This window comes from Schistocerca piceifrons, chromosome 2 (genome assembly GCF_021461385.2).
Source record: "Schistocerca piceifrons isolate TAMUIC-IGC-003096 chromosome 2, iqSchPice1.1, whole genome shotgun sequence".
Classification (NCBI taxonomy): Eukaryota; Metazoa; Arthropoda; class Insecta; order Orthoptera; family Acrididae; genus Schistocerca; species Schistocerca piceifrons.
The window spans coordinates 952131736-952153947 of record NC_060139.1 but is presented as its reverse complement, the minus strand read 5'-3'; the positions used below and the strand labels follow the sequence as shown (position 1 = coordinate 952153947).

The window sequence follows — 22212 nt, the reverse complement described above, 5'->3', positions numbered from 1 at the left end:
ATGATTCCTTTCTTAAAAACGATTGCTTTGAAAACAAAATTATTATTGGGGCACTTCTTGAACAAATTAATTACAATTAACATACATTACATTATCAGATGTGCGCAATGCTGCTTCATTACCTTATTTAACAATATACCTCGTCCTGAATCTTGACCAGAGACCCATGTCGACGCCCGCCGACTCCTCACACACAACTCCGGCTCGTAACTGCGTCCAACACGCAACAGCGTCCAACTCGAAACGTACTACATCCTACTCGCAACTGGCACTGACTGAGTGCAACTCGCAGCTGAACTACATGCTCTCGCGACTCGCTACGTACAACTACTGCGTCCAACTCGGAACTGAACTCTCGCGCGGTCAAGCGCAGGCTAGCAACGATAAACAACTCTCTGGTCAGAGATTCTGTCATGCCTCGCCATCGCTGCTACTGAATACATACGTGTTTCAACATAGAATTATAGACACACACATAAAAGTTAAGAACTTTATGATCTGACGAACCGCGCGTTTATCAGCCCCCCTCCCCCTCCCCAAACCTCACTGCAGTATCGTATTAGCTCTTGTTGTTTCTATGTATCTATGCATATTCAAAATGTGCGAAAAAATTAACCATCAGGCGAGGTGTAAGGTTAGTAGTGTAATACCGTTTGTGAATGCAGAAAAAGTCCACCCTATCTAGACTGACAAGACACATAACCGAAGTTCATGGAAATGTGATGAATTAGGCTTCGGTTTGAAAACGGTATATCGTTTTCAGTGGCGGATAAATGAATATTCATAATGATAAACGATCAAGCCGACCTTCATTTGTGACTGACGAACTCATATCAAGGATCAAGGAATAAATTCAACATTATTGAGAACGTCAGATTGGTCTTTACTGAAATATCGCGATCAGCTGTTCATCAAACTGTTGGTGGTGATTCGGGCTAAAGAAAAATGTGTGCCAAGTGACAGATGAACACAAAAAACAGCGAATGGAAGCTGCACTGAGTTTTCTCCGTCTTTTACTGAAATTTAAGGACTTTTTCGACGGATAGCACTTTCGAAATGACAACGTACTGAAAGAGGAAGTTAGTGACTGGTTTCTGAACTTTTCGGTAACTGAGTATGCGGAACGGATAGGAAAGCTTGTGCAGCGTTACGAAACATGTTCAAATGTAAACGATGACTACGTAAAAGAAATAGTTTAGATATCAAAATAAGTGGTAAAATAGAAATTCTCTCTTAGTCTATACTAACGATAATATTTTAGAACTGTCGTGCCTGACTGTTTGAATACGCTAATTCCAAATGCACTAGAACAACTTCCATGGGATATTCGGAGTTAACTTGATAATAGACAGGTTGACCATATAATGACTATTTAATCAAAATCGGATCTAGAAGAAATGATATTGTAATTGAAAATTGTATTCACACTAATATTATAAGGGCGAATGTAACTCTGTCTGCTACATTTTCAGCACTAACCCGCTGAACCGATTTTGAGGAAATAGATTGAATCCTGGGGAAGAACATAGGCTGCTTTAGAAATTGTGTAGTACAAGATACTTACTGATTTGAAAAATAGTATGTCAATTAGAAGAAAATGTTTACTCTTTGAAAAGCTGTTTAGTCTTTGACTTTTGAACTTTATCACATTTGTGAAAATGCTTTTATCACATTTGTGAAAATGCTTTTATCACATTTGCGAAAATGCTTTTATTTGTTGATCCATTCTACGTGATACGACTCAAAAAATGGTTGAAATGGCTCTGAGCACTATGGGACTCAACTGCTGTGGTCATTAGTCCCCTAGAACTTAAAACTACTTAAACCTAACTAACCTAAGGACATCACACACATCCATGCCCGAGGCAGGTTCGAATCTGCGACCGTAGCAGTCGCACGGTTCCGGACTGCGCGCTCTTGATACGACTCTAATGAATACAATGCTCATACTATCTTCAGTCTGTTTAATCCGTACTTCCATACTATTTGTTCCATAATGTACACGTTGCTTAACATATAGCTACTTCAGTCGCACGATGGGTAGATGGGCGCTCCTGCTCATGTATATCCGTACGCACTGCTTGGCAGCGACAATGCGCATTCAGCACACAATGCGTTGGAACAGCCTGGGAGGGGGCAGAGTGGGTCGCACGTCACGAGGTATGCTTACCCGAACATGCAGACATGTGGGGGCAGCTGATGTTACTGCATGTACAATAGCTCACTGACTCGCCATCACTCATCATAGCGCAACTACTGATACTCAGTGTGCAGCCATGGGTAACAGATAGCCCTGACTAAAAATGTCTGAAGAAGCAAACGTTCTTTACTTTTAACATACGCCTTGTACGCTGAAGAGCCATAGTAACTGGTACACCTGCCTAATATCATGTAGGGCCCCCGCGAGCACGAAGAAGTGACGCAGCACTACATGGCATGGACTCGACTAATGTCTGAAGTAATACTGGAGTGAACTGACACCATGAATCCTGCGCGGCTGTCCATAAATCCGTAAGAGTACGAGGGAGTGGAGATCTCTTCTGAACAGCACATTGCAAGGCATCCTAGATATTCTGAATAATGTACATGACTGCGGAGTTTGGTGGCCAGTCACTCAGAAGAGTTTTCCTGGAGCCACTCTGTACCAATTCTGGACTTGTGAGATGTCGCGTTGTCCTGCTGGAATTGCCCAAGTCGGTCGGAATGCACAAAGGACATGAATGGATGCAGCTGATCAGACAGGATTCTTACGTACGTGTCATCTGTCAGGGTCGTATCTAGACGTATCGATGGTCCCATACCACTCCAACTGGACGCGCCCCACACCGTTACAGAGCCTCCACCAGCTTGGACAGTCCCTTGCTGACATGCAGGGTCCCAGGTTCATGAGGTTATCTCCATACCCGTACACGTCCATCCACTGGATACAATTTGAAACGAGACTCGTCCGCCATGGAACATGTGGTGTCACCGCCAGACACCACACTTGCTAGGTGGTAGCCTTTAAATCGGCCGCGGTCCGGTAGTATACGTCGGACCCGCGTGTCGCCACTGTCAGTGATCGCAGACCGAGCGCCACCACGCGGCAGGTCTAGAGAGACGTACTAGCACTCGCCCCAGTTGTACAGCAGACTTTGCTAGCGAAGCCACACTGACAAATACGCTCTCATTTGCCGAGACGATAGCATAGCCTTCAGCTACATTTGCTACGACCTAGCAAGGCGCCGTATTCAATTGATATTAAGATTCTATTAATGTATCATCAAGAGCGATGTTCTACAAATGTGGATTAAAGTTAAGTATTCCAGAAGCTACGTACTTTTCTTTATAACATTCATTACGTATCCTGTTTCAGACCTCATGCCAGCCTGCGTGAGTTTAAGCGCGTGCCTTTCGGCTTCCTCTCATTGTGTCTAGGCTGTCTTGCCTAGACACAACAGAACATATTTCCGGTCATCAACATTCCAATGTCGGTGTTGACGGGCCCAGGCGAGGCGTAAAGCTTTGTGTCGTGCAGTCACCAAAGGTACACGAGTGGGCTTACGGCTCCGAAAACCCATAACGATGATGTTCCCTTGAATGGTTCACAAGCAGACACTTCTTGAAGGCCCATCACTGAAATCTGCAGCAATTTGCGGAAGGGTTGCATGTTTGTCACGTTGAAGGATCCTCTTCAGTAGTCGTTCGTCCCGTACTTGTAGGATATTTTTCCGGCCTCAGCGATTTCGGGAGATCTGATGTTTTACCTGATTCATGATATTCACGGCACACTCGTGAAATGGTCGTACGGGAAAATCCCTACTTCGTCGCTACCTCGGAGATGCTGTGTTCCATCGCTCGTGTGGCGACTACAACACCATGTTCACACTCACTTAAATCTTGATAACTTGTCATTGTAGCGGCAGTAACCGATCTAACAACTACGCCTGACACTAGTTGTTTTATATAGGCACTGCGGACCGCAGCGCCGTATTCTGCCTGTTACCATATCTCTGTATTTGAATACGCATGCCTATACCACTTTCTTTGCCACTTCAGTGTAGAATAGAGAAAAATTTTCTGAAAGTGTGTGTGTGGAGCACAGTACAATGTAAAAGTGAAACATGGAGCATGGGAAATCGGATGTTGGCAGTATCGGGATTTCACCTCCCGTTGACAACAAGGTACACTACTGGCCATTAAAATTGCTACACCAAGAAGAAATGCAGATGATAAACGGGTATTCATTGGACAAATATGTTATACTAGAACTGACATGTTATGATATTTTCACGCAATTTGGGTTCATAGATCCTGAGAAATCAGTACCCAGAACAACCACCTCTGGCCGTAATAACGGCCTTGATACGCCTGGGCGTTGAGTCAAACAGAGCTTGGATGCCGTGTACAGGTACAGCTGCCCATGCAGCTTCAACACGATACCACAGTTCATCAAGAGTAGTGGCTGGCGTATTGTGACGAGCCACCTGCTCGGCCACCATTGACCAGACGTTTTCAGTTGGTGAGAGATCTGGAGAATGTACTGGCCAGAACAGCAGTCGAACATTTTCTGTATCCAGAAAGGCCCGTACAGGGCCTGGAACACGCGGTCGTGCATTATCCTGCTGAAATGTAGGGTTTCTCAGGGATCGAATGAAGGGTAGAGGCACGGGTCGTATCACATCTGAAAAGTAACGTCTACTGTTCAAAGTGACGTCAATGCGAACAAGAGGTGATCGAGACGTGTAACCAATGGCACCCTGTACCATCACGCCGGGTGATACGCCAGTATGTCCATGACGAATACACGCTTCCAATGTGCGTTCACCGCCATGTCGCCAAACACGGATGCGACCATCATGATGCTCTAAACAATACCTGGATTCATCCGAAAAAAAATGACATTTTGGCATTCGTGCACCCAGGTTCGTCGTTGAGTACACCATCGCAGGCGCTCCTGTCTGTGATGCAGCGTCAAGGGTTACCGCAGCCATGGTCTCCGAGTTGATAGTCCATGCTGCTGCAAACGACTTCGAACTGTTCGTGCGGATGGTTGTTGTCTTGCAAACGTCCCTATTTGTTGACTCAGGGACGAGACGTCGCTGCACGATCCGTTATAGCCATGCGCATAAGATGCCTGGCATCTCGACTGCTAGTGATACGAGGCCGTTGGGATCCAGCACGGCGTTCCGTATTACCCTCCTGAACCCACCGATTCCATATTGTGATAACAGTCATTGGATCTCGACCAACGCTAGCAGCAATGTCGCAATACGATAAACTGCCATCGCGATAGGCTACAATCCGACTTTTATCGAAGTTGCAAACGTGATGGTACGCATTTCACCTCCTCACACGAGGCATCACAACAACGTTTCACCAGGCAACGCCGGTCAACTGCTGTTTGTTTATGAGAAATCGATTGGATATTTTCCTCATGTCAGCACGTTGTAGGTGTCGCCACCGGCGCCGACCTCAAATGCTAACCATTTGCGTATCACAGCATCTTCTTCCTGTCTTTAAATTTCGCGTCTGTAGCACGTCATCTTCGTGGTGTAGCAATTTTAATGGCCAGTTGTGTAATTAGAGTCGGAAAATTAGCTCCGAATTCGGAATGAGGAGGAGGGGACTAGCCGTGCTCTTTCAGTGTATAATGACTGATGACCTAATGATGAGGTGCTGAATTGACTCGGGCAGAAGAGGAATCTATGTCCTAACATGGCTAAAAGAAGAGATCTGTTGATACGACACGCCATGAGACATCAAGGAATATTCAATATGGTAATGAAGATATGTGCGTACGTCGTTATCATATTCATAGTTAATACCACAGCCTAACAGTGGAAAATGTGACACCTGCTCTAATGACTACTCATCTAGTAGTATTTTCTAGAGTACTGAATATTTCCCTTTGAAAGTTACTACTTAAATTTTTGTTACAGAATGTTTATAGCTATTAAAAATTATGTTAGAGCATCTTCCGAGCACAAATCTCGTTTAATTAATGCTTTACTCTGACCTGTTAATAACTTTTCCTTCTATTAACAAGATTTGCTTCCGAGTTGTCATTACTGCGTTAGATTCTAGATCTTCCCTGTGCCTGCAAGAGTGTTTGCTTCTTCACGCTCGAGGGCAGATATCGGCGTTCGGATCCATGATTTATACGCGTTCCCGTCTCAGTCTGCCGAGCTGCGATTAATGTCACGTTGCACGACAATCGCTCACCCGGCCGCGGGCCTCGCAGCCGCGACGGCCCGAGTTTTATGAATAATTTAAAACTACTGTAATGGCCGCCGCGACAAACGGAGAACCGATATTTCAGACAGGCCGCGCTCGTGCTGCTGACGACTTTGGAATCGGTGAGCGCGATTCTAGGATGGAAGGAAATATTTCACGTTTTGTTTTGTCACGTAAAACACCGGATCTCTGGAAAAGGATAGGATACCGGTTAAGACGGTTTTGTTTCAAGTCACACGCAATGAATGATTATGATGTTTTGGCCAAACCCATAGGTGACAATTTCGTATCGTCTTATCCTGCGACTAGAATCTTTACAGTCAGTCCATCAGGAACAAGGCGCTTATCCGAACTAATTTAATGTACAGAGTGAGCACAATACGAGGATTATATTTTTTTCAAGTACGCGAAATTAAAACCACAGTGAAAATCCGACGAAACTTTGTGTGGATCTACATCTACATTTATACTCCGCAAGCCTCCCAACGGTATGTGGCGGAGGGCACTTTACGTGTCACTGTCATTACGAAACTTTCCTGTTCCACTCGCGTATGGTTCGCGGGAAGAACGTCTGCCGGAAAGCCTCTTTGCACGCTCGAATCTCTCTAATTTTACATTCGTGATCTCCTCGGGAAGTATAAGTAGGGGGAAGCAATATATTCGATATATCATCCAGAAACTCACCCTCTCGAAACTTGGACAACAAGCTACACCACGATGCAGAGCGCGTCTCTTGCAGAGTTTGCCACTTGAGTTTGCTAAACATCTCCGCAACGCTATCCCTCTTACCAGATAACCCTTTGACGAAACGCGCCGCTCTCCTTTGGATCTTCTCTATCTCCTCTGTCAACCCGACCTGGTACGGATCCCACACTGATGAGCAATACTCAAGTGTAGGTCGAACGAGTGTTTTGTAAGCAGTGTCTCTAGTACGCCTTTGATTGCGTCACATCTCACTTTTCCGTTCTGAGTGTGAAGGGAGCACATTAAGATGCCTACAATATGAGAGTCTGCTGCCAAATATGTGTGTGCGTGTGTGCTGTCATTAAATTTCTTCATGTCGAGGGGTTCCGTCTGATTTCATACAGCCCACATAACTTCACTGTCATGCGTGACAGCAAAGTGCAGCAATGGTGCACCCAATCAGGGAAGGAAGTACCAACCGATGATCTTGTTAAGCGAGCGGATCAGGCAATTCGAGAAAATCATCTACGAAGTGCAATTCAGAACAAGCAAAGAGGAATGTTTTCATCTGACGTTGTTTATGATAGTGCTAGGTAGCACACTGGAGTTGCAACAGTTGCAACAAAGGCGCTTCTGCAGTGTTTTCGACAGGAAGTGCCTGATGGCCTCCATACAGCCCGGACTTGGCTCCCTCTAGTTTTCATTTCTTTGCTCACTTAAACCTCTGGCTATGATGACAGCATGTTGACACAGGTAACGCTGCAGACCAACGTAAATAACAGATGGAAAGCACAGGTGGCAGCCTTCTATGACGGTGGTATTGGAAACTTCGTACAACACTGCGAAAAATGTGCAGGTCGGAGCGACGACCATGTTGAGAAACAAGTGGAAGGCGTAGCTAAATATTTCAAATAAAAGATTTTCGATTTTAATTAAAAATTAATTCGTGTATTAGATACAGCTCTAACACCCAACAATGACATACGAAAATAAGTTCCGCAGTGGTTATCGAACCCGGGCTTATCTGTAGCGGTCGCATTAACCACTTCGGCTATCTGTGCACACTCACTGGACCGACCCACTATTAAGTAGTACATGTGCCCCCAATACAGCTGATGTCAAAGAATTCACAATCAGCGAATTAATGTCGAATTATTTCGTGCAGCTGGGGATCGTCACCAGTGTCTCTTATTTGAGACATGCATGTAAGTATATCGTGAGCAGTGGTTAGTACGAGTACAAAGGACTCACATTTGCGAGAACGACGACTCAAATCCGTGTCTAGCCATCCAGATTTAGGTTTCCCGTGATTTGCCCGAATCACTCCAGGCCAATGGCGGGATGGTTTCTTTGAAACATTCCGAGCTTGTACTTCATCTCTAATGACCTCGAAGTTTACGGGACATTGAACCCTAATCATCCATCCTTCCTTCATAGAGTTCCTCGTTATATGATATATCAACTATTACTTTAAGAAGAGCTGTCGAAATTAATTTTCGGGGAGGAAAATAATTTATGTACAGACAGCTGAATTCTAGTTAGAGCGAACACGTACTAATGTGAAGTAGTTGACATGTCAAGGTGTGATCACAGTATTAAAAGTATGAGGTTCAAACAGAAAAATGCAAGTAAATACTTATTTCGTTCAGTAGCTGTTAACGACAGGAAGTAGATGGTTTGGACAAAATGATGTCTTAAATATAAAATCCATTTTAGAGAGAAAAACTGCAGTAAATAATGCCAGTCTTTTAACATAAGAGCAAAAGGACTTATTAATCAATAGTTACGTTGTTATATTCTTGACGGAAATGATAACTAACTGTTCGTGTTGTACCCATCACTGTAAGTATAAAATGTCTGAAACAAGACACAGAATTATTTGTTTTAAAGATTGGGATGAAAAGAGGGTTTGTTTTATGTCTGACCAAATAGTTGTAGTTTACAGTCCGTGGTATTACGTTGTTTTATGATAATGTGACTAATCAGCTGCTGACAGTAATCATTGTTTCCCAGTGTTTCATATCAGGTTCCTCAAATCACTGTAAAGTATAGGTGACGTCTTTTTCTGTTTATATTTAGATCAACTTTTTGCGGCTGTCGGATTCGGGTATAGCAACTTTACATAGAGGACATGCTTCGTCACGAAATGAACCTGACCATGTGCCTAATACGAATATCTGTCTCTTATCCTTCTGAAATATTAATGTTGTTCGATTTGAAAATCAAAACTGACACTCTGAAATACAGTCTGGAACCGAGCGACCGCTACGGTCGCAGGTTCGAATCCAGCCTCGGGCATGGATGTGTGTGATGTCCTTAGGTTAGTTAGGTTTAAGTAGTTCTAAGTTCTAGGGGACTGATGACCTCAGAAGTTAAGTCGCATAGTGCTCAGAGCCATTTGACACTCTGAAAGAAAAATAGTAGGAGTCAAATTACTTCGTTTTATTGTCCTTTAACTACGTAACACACTTCCCTAACAATGCCTACTCTCATGCATTCTCTTATTATGTTACGCTTGTTTCACATTCCTAACGAAGTAATCATTGCTACTTTGCGTTCCACATTAATTACACAGGCTATTATTGGTCACTCAACGCTTTTCATTTTATGTTGTACTATCAATATGTTTCTCCACGACAATTACTGATTCACAAGCACGAAACTGTTTCAGCCATAAATCTCTGAAATAATCGCGCGCTCCGATATGTTAAATAACTGAACTACTGAAATAGCTTTCTTCTACAATGCGACGTAACACTTTCAACTCCTATTTATCTTTCTATCAAATTCTTCGTGCTATTTATACGTCACGTGGCTCCCAGCGACCTCTCCGCCCGGGAGCTCAACAGCGACTCGACTGGACACCCCAAGGGCGCAGTTGGGTCGGCGTAAGTTGATCCCTGACAGTTGCAGTGGGCTGCGTGTGGCAACTTCTCAGGTCTACCTCAACCAATAACGTAACGCGATTTTGTAAACGTCTCTACGGCAACGCCTTAGTGTTGTCACAGCTCTGCAGACGGCTTCTTGCTGGCGCCTGCAGCCATTAGCGCTTCAGCTGAAAGCTTGCTGTAGTGCTGCGAGCTGTCAGGGTTCTTCTCACGCCGTCTCAGCTATAGCATTTTGGTTTGTACAGAGGAGGTTTGGGGTCTCCTGAAGTGTCATAGTAAACGATCATAAAATTCCCAAATTCTACGACTGATCAATGTCAGATACGTAGGCCTAGAGTTCTGCCATATAACTACACGTCGAGGCGTCGCAAGGTTTAGGTGCATCCTGCTCTATGGCATTGGCCCCTTACCAAGCCTGCATTTATCGTGAATATCTCGCCTAGCATAAAGTTCCAAGTAACTAGAAAAAAATGTGTGGGATTCCAGTATATAAAAGGGTAAAATAACATACCAATAACCCTAAATTCGGTCTTCAGCAGAATCCTTGAACACATTCTCAGTTCTAATACACTACTGGCCATTAAAATTGCTACACCACGAAGATGACGTGCTACAGACGCGAAATTTATAGACAGGAAGAAGATGCCGTGATATGCTAATGATTAGCTTTTCAGAGCATTCACACAATGTTGGCGCCGGTGGTGACACCTACAACGTGCTGACATGAGGAAAGTTTCCAACCGACTTCTCATACACAAACAGCAGTTGATCGGCGTTGCCTGGTGAAACGTTGTTGTGATGCCTCGTGTAAGGAGGAGACATGCGTACTATCAAGTTTCCGACTTTGATAAAGGTCGGATTGTAGCCTATCGCAATTGCGGGTTGTCGTATTGCGACATTGCCGCTCGCGTTGGTCGAGATCCAATGACTGTTAGCAGAATATGGAATCGGTGGGTTCAGGAGGGTAATACGGAACGTCGTGCTGGATCCCAACGGCCTCGTATCACTAGCAGTCGAGATGACAGGCATCTTATGCACATGGCTATAACGGATCGTGCAGCCACGTCTCGATCCCTGAGTCAACAGATGGGGACGTTTGCAAGACAACAAGCATCTGCACGAACAGTTCGACGACGTTTGCAGCAGCGTGGACTATCAGCTCGGAGACCATGGCTGCTGTTACCCTTGATGCTGCATCACAGACAGGAGCGCCTGCGATGGTGTATTCAACGAGGAACCTGGGTGCATGAATGGCAAAACGTCATTTTTTCGCATGAATCCAGGTTCTGTTTACAGCATCATGATGGTCACATCCGTGTGTGGCGTCATCGCGGTGAACGCACATTGGACGCGTGTATTCGTCATCGCCATACTGGCGTATCACCCGGCATGATGGTATGGGGTGCCATTGGTTACACGTCTCGGTCACCTCTTGTTCGCATTGACGGCACTTTGAACAGCGGACGTTACATTGCAGATGTGTTAAGACGCGTGGCTTTACCCTTCATTCGATCCTGCGAAACCCTACATTTCAGCAAGATAATGCACGACCGCATGTTGCAGGTCCTGTGCGGGCGTTTCTGCATACAGAAAATGTTTGACTGCTGTCCTGGCCAGCACATTCTCCAGATCTCACACCAACTGAAAACGTCTGGTCAATTCTGGCCGAGCAACTGGCTCGTCCCAATACGCCAGTCTCTACCCTTGATGAACTGTGGTATTTTGCTGAAGCTGCATGGGAAGCTGTACCTGTACACGCTATCCGAGCTGTGTTTGACTCAATGCCCAGGCGTATCAAGGCCAGTATAACGGCCAGAGGTGGTTGTTCTAAGTACTGATTTCTCTGGATCTATGCACCCAAATTGCTTGAGAATGTAATCACATGTCAGTTATAGTATAATACATTTGTCCAAAAAATACGCGTTTATCATCTGCATTTCTTCTTGGTGTAGCAATTTTAATGGCCAGTAGTGTACATGAAACTTTACTGATACTGAGAAGCTTATGTAAACGAACCAGTATGATTTTTGAAAGCATCGCTCGTGTGAAACTCTGCTTGTTCTTTTGTCATATAATATACTGCGAACTATGGAAGAAGAGCAACAGGTGGATTCCATATTCTTGGTTTTCCGGAAAGCATTTTACAAGGTGCCCCAATGCAGGCTGTTAACGAAGGTACGAGCTTACGGAATAAGATGACAGAGTGGCTCGAAGACTTCGTAAGTAATAGAACCCAGTATGTTGTCCTCGACGGCGAGTGTTCATCGGAGAAAAGGGTATCGTCAGGAATGCCTCGGGGAAGTGTGACAGGACCGCTGCTGTTCTCTATATACATAACTGATTTGGCGGACAGGGTGTGCCGCAGTCTTCGGTTGTTTGCTGATGGTGCTGTGATGTACGGTAAGGTGCGAAGTTGAGTGACTGTAGGATGATACAAGTCGACTTAGACAAAATTTCCGATTGGGATGACGAATGGCAGCGAGCTCTAAATGTATAAAAATATATATTTAAGCTGATAAATAGGAATAAAAAATTTGAAGTGTTCGGATACAGTATTACCAGTTTACTGCTTGACACAGTCAATTCATTTAAACATCTGGGCGTAACGGTGCAAAGCGATATGAAATGCAACCAGTATTTGAGAACTGTGGTAGAGAAGGCGAAGTGGCCGGTTTATTGGGAGAATTTTGGGAAAGAGTGCTTCCTTGTAAAGGAGTCCGCATATAGGACGTTGGTGCGAGCTATTCTTGAGTACTGCTCAAGTGTTTGGGATCAGTATCAGGCCGGATTAAAGGAAGACATCAAAGCAGTTCAGAGGCAGGTTACTAGATTTGTTACTGGTAGGTTCGAATAACACATAAGTATTACGGAGATGTTTCGGGAACTCAAATGAGAATCCCTGGAGGGAATGCGACGTTCTTTTCGAGAAACACTACTGAGGAAATTTATAGAACCGTCATTTGAAGCTGACTACCGAACAATTCTACTGCCGCCAAATACATTGCGCGTAAAGACCACCAAGATAAGATACAAGAAATGAGGGGTCATACGGAGGCATACAGACATTCGTTTCTCCGTCGCTCTGTTTTCGGGTGGTACAGGAAAGGAAATGACTAGTAGTGGTAAATGGTACCCTCTGCCACGCACCGAACGGAAGCTTGCGGAGTATCTGTGCAGTTGTAGACGCATCTTGTAAACAAATTTTCATATGAGATACACCAGTGTCGCTCATTTACGGATGATCTGTCCATTGGGCAGAGTACCGTGTTACGTGGGCTTGAGAAAGACCGTGATCTAATCCACATGCTTGATCTGTGGCACTGGCGGTTTTGCATCCTTTTTTTTAATCAAATTCCGGGCTGTTTCCTGATGTATGACTCAGAAAATGAGGTACACCAACAGTTAAATGCGATAACACAGAGAACGAAACCAACAAAACGATTCAAGACGCATGTTGCACATTTCCTTCCCTCATGTCGAGTGCCGACTGTGGCAGCAGGAAGAATATCCTGCAGTAAAAGTTGTAATGTAACATGACATTTCCTTAGGAAATGTCCTAGTACACTCTTAGACGTTTTGAAAAATTGTAGATATTCACTTGAACACGGAGAGAAAAACTAGTGTTCCAAATTAATTAAGACAGAGTGGACAAAAACACACTCGCTAGGGTTCTGTTTATGCAGAGCCAAGAATATACGCAGGATTTGCACCTCCCGTGGGCATGTATGTCGTGGGTAGTTGCTGTAGTGGACGTGTTATTCCATGCAGCCGCTGATGGAAGGTGTTTCCGAGGAATAACCAAAGACTTCGTATTACCAATGAACGTTGTAAGGTGGGTATGTCATTTTGGTTTTTGTAAGTTATCGGTGTGCGCGTCAGAGAGAAAGTTACGTTACTGTTAAACAAATTTTGCTCTTTTTGTGGCACAATCTTTGCTCTGCACAGTCTGATACATTTTTGCTTGAAGTGTGGCAGGTGACGGACGTATTCAGTAGTGCTGTGTTGACAAGTGATTTATCTGTTAGATGAAGAAATATTTTTAGTTCAAATGGCTCCAAGCACTATGGGACTTAACTTCTGAGGTAATCAGTCCCATAGACTTAGAACTACTTAAACCTAACTAATCTAAGGACATCACACACACCCACGCCCGAGGCAGGATTCGAACCTGCGACCGTAGCAGTCGCACGGCTCCGGACTGAAGCGCCTAGAACCGCTCAGATATTTATTGTAAAGGAAGCAAGGATGAATGTGATGTATATAGTGGAAGGCGAAAAGAAAATAAATTTTGGTTAATGTTATTATTTTTGAAGAGAAGAAATTTGAGAAGAGACTGCAGCACTGCGCAGCTAGCTTGTGTGAATGATCATTGGCAGCTAGTTAAAATGCTCAGAGTTGAGAGAAAGATCACACCACATCTCCGAGTCACGCATTAACATAACAACTAATTAAGCTGCTTGATATTTACAGAAATTCTCTACTGACATTGTACCGTTTTCAAATCATTGTTCACTTTATTAAGTATAGCATTGTTCAAACCAATGCTACGTGTGAAGACCACGCGAAAATTTGCTCCGTCGTTTTGGATACATACGTCATTCTAAAATCGTTGCTTTGAAATGTCTTTTCATGAGAATAGTTACTCTCCCCATCACTCTGTTTAAAGAAGGTGACACACAGAACAAAACGAACAGAACGATTCACAGCCGCATGTTGCACATCTCCTTCCCCCATTTTTCACCATATAGTATGCAACAGTTTGAATATTGAGGGGAAATTTTATTTAAAAAATAGGAATCTGCTTGCTGTTTAGTATTGTGCTTTCGATAAATCTGCAATAATGTTGTCAAGACGCGAGGTAACTGGAAATTTTGATTAGAATCAAACAATCGTTTTGCTCCAGTACCACATTTAATATAGAGGCAAGTTGTATTCAGACCAGTTACAGTTCGATTCAGATTAGGTTCTGCGTAGTCACAGGGTGTAGGATGGGAAGTAAATTTGGGCTAAATTTCATACAGGAACATATAGTGGGAACCTTATGTAAAATGTAACGTGATTCACTTACTCTGTTATGAAAGTACCATTGAGGAGGAGAAGCCTGATTGTAAAGTACGTGGTATTCATGTTTAATCTGACAATATATGGTTGAAATGATGGGGCTCTGGTTATGAATTATGGCCTACCGGGACCATCTGACCCCCGTGTCATCCTCAGAGGAGGATGCGGATTGGAGGGACGTGGTGTCAGCACACCGCTCTCCCGGTCGTTATGATGGTATTCTTGACCGAAGCCGCTACTATTCGGTGGAGTAGCTCCTCAATTGGCATCACGAGGCTGAGTGCACCCCGAAAAATGGCAACAGCGCATGGCGGCCTGGATGGTCACCCATCCACGTGCCGACCACGCCCGACAGCGCTTTACTTCGGTGATCTGACGGGAACCGGTGTATCCACTGCGGCAAGGCCGTTGCTCGCTGGTTATGAATGCCTTACGTTATTTGAGGAAAGGAATGAGCTCTTTTTCCAGCTAATTCACGAAATCTTGAGGGAAAAGGACCCGATCACGGTTAAGAAGTTTATTAGCTGGGACTGAATAGCAGGACTAACTCTACAAGATAAATTTTTAGGCGACTGTAGTATCGAGAAAATACGTATTAGCAGACAAATCGAATCTAAAAATGTCATGTGCTGTTCGAGGAGGACGTACGTAACTGATAGGTCTGACGTCTCCCGGTGAGCATTAGACACATGCCATGTTAAAGAGAGAGAATTGCCAAAACATGGGTGGGGAAATACAGCGACCCTGTGAACACGGCACAATCGCTAGGAAAGAAACGTAAAATAGGTTTCTTTATAGTGTTACTCTAGCTGCTTTGCTTGTTCGCAGACACGGGCTCAGACTTACTTTGGCGATATTAGGACATATTTCCACGGCGACTGTGAACACAGGTTACCCTCACGGATAAACCCCTGCGCGCCATGATATAAATCCTGTCGTACTTCCACTAATGCACAGCCATTCCTGCGCTGCCTTCGGGAGAATTATGAAACCTGTGAATGTGCTAAAAAAGGTCGACAAATATTTTATGGGTGGAAACAGCGGAGCTTTATGAAGCGGAGCCGGGATAACGCATCGCATTTTTCATGCGAACGACGTCTTCTTCAGGCGCTTCCCGGGATGCTTTGTTGCTGAAATGTGGCCCCTTATTGTGACTCAAGTGCTCGCTGTGGTACTTACGGCCTGTAATTTATGCATCATTTTAGGCCGCCATATGATATTAATACCGAAGAAGACGACGCTGCAACACATTGCAGTGGCAAGAGCAATGAAAGTGTGTCACTGGTCGATACTTGCGGGTACAGTGCCATGAATGTCAATGGGAACCGAACATGTTGAAGGATTAAATGACCATGATGTGTATTGAGACAGCGATCAGGTTTTTTACCGTTATTTCTTAACTTACCTTTTACTGAAGTTTTGTGTACATTTTAACTGACTTCTCTTGTCTGAAGATTTTTAAAAAAAGTCTAAGAACATGTAGGGCACATTGAGCTCTGGTTTGAATCGCAACAGCTCATTTTTATGTCGATTTCAAGATTAATTTGGATTGCATGATTAACTGTTATTTCGTTAAGCAGGACCCACATAACTAATTTCGCTTTCTGAGCACTGTAATTTAATTTTCAACACCTTCTTGTCAAAATACTCACTGATATTACTTCCATCCATTTACAGAAACATGTATTGTCAGTTCGTTTAAGTGCAGTTAGGGTTTTCCTTTACGAACAACCGAGTAACACACACATAAAAAAAAGTTTTGCATCACCTCGGTTCCGAGAGTTCCGGAACCTGTACAGAAAATTGGAATAGCGATCAACATAAACATCATTTCCGCCATTTTTATTGCTCATGAAAACCACACACTGCTTGTTGTACCACCATACGGCGAGACCCTCAGACGTGGTGGTCCAGAGTTCTGTACACACCGGTGCCTCTAATACTCAGTATTACGTCCTCTTGCATTGACGCATGCTTGTGTTCGCCGTGGCATACTATCCACAAATTCATCAAGGCACTGATGGTCCAGATTGTCCCACTCCTCAACGGCAAATTCCGTGTGGATACTTCAGCGTGGTTGGTGGGTTACGACGTCCATAAACAGCCCTTTTCAATCCATCCCACGCATGTGCGATAGGGTTCATGTCTGGAGAACATGCTGGCCTCTCTAGTCGAGCTTTATCGCTATCCTGTAGGAAGTCATTCACAAGATGTGCACGATGGAAGCCCATGAAGACGAATGCCTCGCAAGTATGCTGCCGATATGGCTACACTCTCGGTAGGAGGAAGGCATTCACGTATCGTACAGCCCGTTACGGCGCCTTCCATGACCACCAGCGGCGTACGGCGGTCCCACATAATGCCACCCCAAAACAGCAGGGAACCTCCACCTTGCTGCACTCGCTGAACAGTGTGTCTAAGGCGTTCAGCCTCACCGGGTAGCGTCCAAACACGTCTCCGACGATTGTCTGCTTGAAGGCTTATGCGACACTCATCGGTGAAGAGAACGTGATGCCAATCCTGAGCGGTCCATTCGGCATGTTGGGCCCATCTGAACCGCGCTGCATGGTGTCGTGGTTGCAAAGATCTCGCCAAGGACGTCGGGAGTGCAGTTGCGCATCATGCAGCATATTGGGCACAGTTTGAGTCGTAACACGACGTCCTGTGGCTGCGTGAAAGTACTACTGAACATGGTGGCGTTGCTGTCAGGGTTCCTCCGAGCCATAATCCGTAGGTAGCGGTCATCCACTGCCGTAGTAGCCCTTGGACGGCCTGAGCGAGGCATGTCACCGATAGTTCCTCTCTGTATCTCCTCCATGTCCGAACAACATCGGTTTGGTTCACTCCGAGACGCATGGTCACTTCCCTTGTTGAGAACCATTCCTCGCACATACTAACTATGCGGACGCGTTCGAACCGCGGTATTGACCGTCTAGGCATGGTTGAACTACAGAAAACACGAGCCGTGTACCTCCTTCCTGGTGGACTGACTGGAACTGATCGGCTGTCGGACCCCCTCCTTCCAATAGGCGCTGCTCATGCATGGTTGTTCATATCTTTGGGCGGGTTTAGTGACATCTCTGAACAGTGAAAGGGACTGTGTCTGGGATAAAATATCCACATTCAACGTCTATCTTCAGGAGTTCTGGGAACTGGGTGATGCAAAACTTTTTTTTGTTGTGTTTAGAAGAGATATCAATCATACCGTAATTATAATGTTGAAACCTGTAACAACTCTGTTTATCATACTATCAGGTATTACGATTTTTGCTAACTTTACAACATCTGATTACCTATTATCTATCGCAATTCACAAAACGAAACCGGATTAACTGTGTAAAAAGTGTTTATTTGAGCTGCTTTATTATATGTTGGAATTCTAATTACACTAAAGAATAATGTACTCATATCTGAAAAATCATTGTTTATTCATATCATTTCACAAGTTCTTCCATGTAAACAAGAGATCTATAATTATCTTTGTAACTTATTCCATGCATTTCAGTTGTAACCATCGGAAAACAACGTTTTTTTAATCATCAACTACTTCTGTAATTGCAATTAATGAATTTACTATAGGCAACAATACATAAATTGTTAGGAAGAGTATATAAGACCAGCGAGAAATCGTGTGTAGGACGTTGTACGATGTAATATCTAGAGCATCACTGTGTGACGTAATAAATTGCACACCTGAAACACTGATTGACTTTTCACGTCTTATGAGAACTAAGCTGTTCACTGGCCCATCTTCACTTAAGGGACTTAGAAGAGGAGTCATCTGCAGCGAAGCATCGAAATGAAGATAATTTCTGCTTAATGTTTATTACCAGAATCATTCAATAAGTAATGATTCAAAATGGCTCTAAGCACTATGGGACTTAACAGCTAAGGTCATCAGTCCCCAAAACTTAGAACTACTTAAACTCAACTAACCTAAGGACATCACACACATCCATGCCCGAGGCAGGATTCGAACCTGCGACCGTAGCAGCAGCGAGGCTGCGGACTGGAGCGCCTAGAACCGCACGACCACCTCGGCCGGCTGAATAAGTAATGCCCTACATTTTTTCTCAGAACACATTAATTGTTAAGAGTCAGAATTTGATGAGAATATACGTCAACATGTCTCGTCCATGTCATATTTTTTGCGTAGTCTCCATCACGTTCGTCAGCCGTACGCCAACGTTGTGGAACAGCATGTATTGCCTGCTGGTAAAAGCTCCTGTCTTGTAGCCATTTCCATGTTTTCACTGCATGACTCCATTCGCGTCATCTTCAGAGTGTGTTCCCCTTAGGGACTCTTTAAGCTACAACAATTCAGATGGAATGACCTTTCTTTGAATCTTGTGGTCCGCTAATGGCATTCGTGGAACCAATCGTGAGCACCTCTTTGAATATCCGGGAGTCTCGATCATTGCAGACATACTTCCGATGCTGACTAACAACTGTAGAGCCAATTGTGAGTTGTGATGCGTCGGTCGGCATGAATAATGGCATCCGCACGATTCAGCATGTCTAGAGTAGTGAGTGACTGTGACAGGACGTCCCGAGCGTGGCTGATAATGGAACTCTGCCTCCGCATTCCCTGGGGCTGTAATTTTCTTTACCCATCGCCCAACTGTACTCTAATTTAACAGAACTTTGATTTAAAAAAATGATTATATAAAAAAATAACAAAATTAATTACGAAGGAAAACTCATAAAATTAAATAGTCACAGCACTCACTTTACTAAATTATTCTACACCTCTGGCCATTAAAATTACTACACCATGAAGATGACATCCTACAGAGGCGAAATTTCACCGACCGAAGAAGATGCTGTGATATGCAAATGATTAGCTTTTCACACCATTCACACAACGTGCTGACAAGAGGAAAGTTTCCAACCGATTTCTCATACACAAACAGCAGTTCACCGGCGTTGCCTGGTGAAACGTTGTTGTGATGCCTCGTGTAAGGAGGAGAAATGCGTACCATCACGTTTCCGACTTTCATTAAGGTCGGATTGTAGCCTATCGCGATTCCGGTTTATCGTATCGTGACATTGCCGCTCGCGCATCTTATCCGCATTGCTGTAACGGATCGTGCAGCCACATCTCGATCCCTGAGTCAACAGATGGGGACGATTGCAAGACAACAAACATCTGCACCAACAGTTCGACGACGTTTGCAGCAGCATGGACTATCAGCTCGGAGACTACGGCTGCGGTTACCCTTGACGCTGTATCACAGACGGGAGCGCTTGCGATGGTGTACTCAACGACGAACCTGGGTGCACGAATGGCAAAACGTCATTTTTTCGGATGAATCCAGGTTCTGTTTACAGCATCACGATGGTCGCATCCGTGTTTGGCGACATCGCGGTGAACGCACATTGGAAGCGTGTATTCGTCATTGCCATGCTGGCGTATCACCCGGCGTGGTGGTATGGGGTGCAATTGGTTACACGTCTCGGTCATCTCTTGTTCGCATTGACGGCACTTTGAACAGTGGACGGGCCTTTCTGGATACAGAAAATGTGCGACTGCTGCCTTGGCCAGCACATTCTCCAGATCTCTCACCAATTGAAAACGTCTGGTCAATGGTGGCCGAGCAGCTGGCTCGTCACAATACGCTAGTCACTACTTTTGATGAACTGTGGTATCGTGTTGAAGCTGCATGGGCAGCTGTACCTGTACACGCCATCCAAGCTCTGTTTGACTGAATGCTCAGACGTATCAAGGCCGTTATTACGGCCAGAGGTGGTTGTACTGGGTACTGATTTCTCAGGATCTGTGTACCCAAATTGCGTGAAAATGTAATCACATGTCAGTTCTACTATAATATATTTGTCCAATGAATACCCGTTTATCAACTGCATTTCTTCTTGGTGTAGCAATTTTAATGGCCAGTTGTGTACTTGCGGAACCAATCAGCTAACTGGCCCTCACTGAACGCTGACACCGAACACCTGAGATCTGCTTTACACAACCGGTTAGAGCAGAATGGACAGGAATTGCTAAAACACACAAAATAAAACAAATGCAACATATGAAATATTTCAATAAACCACTGAATTAGTATAAAAACGATCTTTAAAAGAGAACCCATCCGAGCTCGAGACTGTATGAGGCATTTAACCACACACATTGCCCAAACGTGCAGAGCTTAAAAAATCTGTAAAACGAATGAAACTTTAAACAAAGCCGGCGAGTACAGCAATTAAAATGAACGGCTCACATCTAAAATTTTTAGTAGCTTCCTTAACTGTTAGCCACTCTGTTCTCAAACAAGTTACGAGTAGGCACAGTTGTGAATTAGACGAGCCAGAATATGCTTTAAATTAATAACACACAAATAAAGCGGCACGCGGCTTGGCACTGCTTCTTTACGATTTCAAGAGCAACAATTATTTTTTGGTCGGAACCAGTAACCTTATAAGACACTCTGTAAATGAATGCTGGCTGACATGTAAAATATAAAAAAATCTGAATGTATATAGAAGTTGCTGGTCTAGGTGGCACTTACGTTTATAGTCTAACAGATGCGAAGCATATTAAATTGAGTTAATAATGGTTGTTAACTGTGACTAGATTTCTCTTTTTGCAGAAAAGAATTCAATGTCTTCATGGTCCACCATATGTCTTATAGATCAAACAGATGCATATGTCATTAGCTCTTTAATCCAGCAAACACCAACACAAAATAATATACGAGGGTTGGAACTTTAATAGAGGCAAGTACTTATCTACAGCTCGTACAAAATAGATACGTTTCAAAGTTTTACTGACCTTCAGAGTAGTCACCAGCATAGTGTATAACCCGTTGCCAGCGATGTGGAAGTCGTTGGATACACTTAACAGTGCCAGTTGTGTTGACAGTTCGAGCGGCGCGGTCTATTGCCGAAACAATTTGTACCAGTTCTGGAGCGAATGCCGTGTAGTGTTTCCTTCAGTTTAGAAATCGAGTTGAGCTCACGAGGGCTTAAGTCAGGGGAGTGCATTAGGTGGTATAGCACTTAGCAGCCCCATCAAACAAACAAATCAGTAACAGCTTGCAATGTACATGCTGTGCATTGTCCTGCAAAATAATGGTCAGGTCCTGCAGAAAATGTCATCACTTCTGTCTCTATGCTGATTGTTTTTGGAACACAACCTACGACCAGTTTAGAGACAGAAGCAATGACACTTTCTGCAGAACCTGACCATCATGTTGGAGGACAACGGTCAAGCACGTACAGCAAAAGCTGTTACTGTTTGGTTTGACTGATGACGCTGCTAAGTGCTGCACTACCTACTGCACTCCCCTGACTTAAGCCCTCGTGAGTTCAACTCGATTTCTAAACTGAAGGAAACAACTCACGGCATTCGCTCCAGAAC

General features: G+C 44.2%; 1 pseudogene; it reads right to left on the bottom strand.

Annotated features, from left to right (window-relative positions):
* Window positions 1–15144: 15144 nt before the first annotated feature.
* On the bottom strand, window positions 15145–15262 carry LOC124778292 (annotated as a pseudogene).
* Between the last annotated feature and the right edge of the window lie 6950 nt (window positions 15263–22212).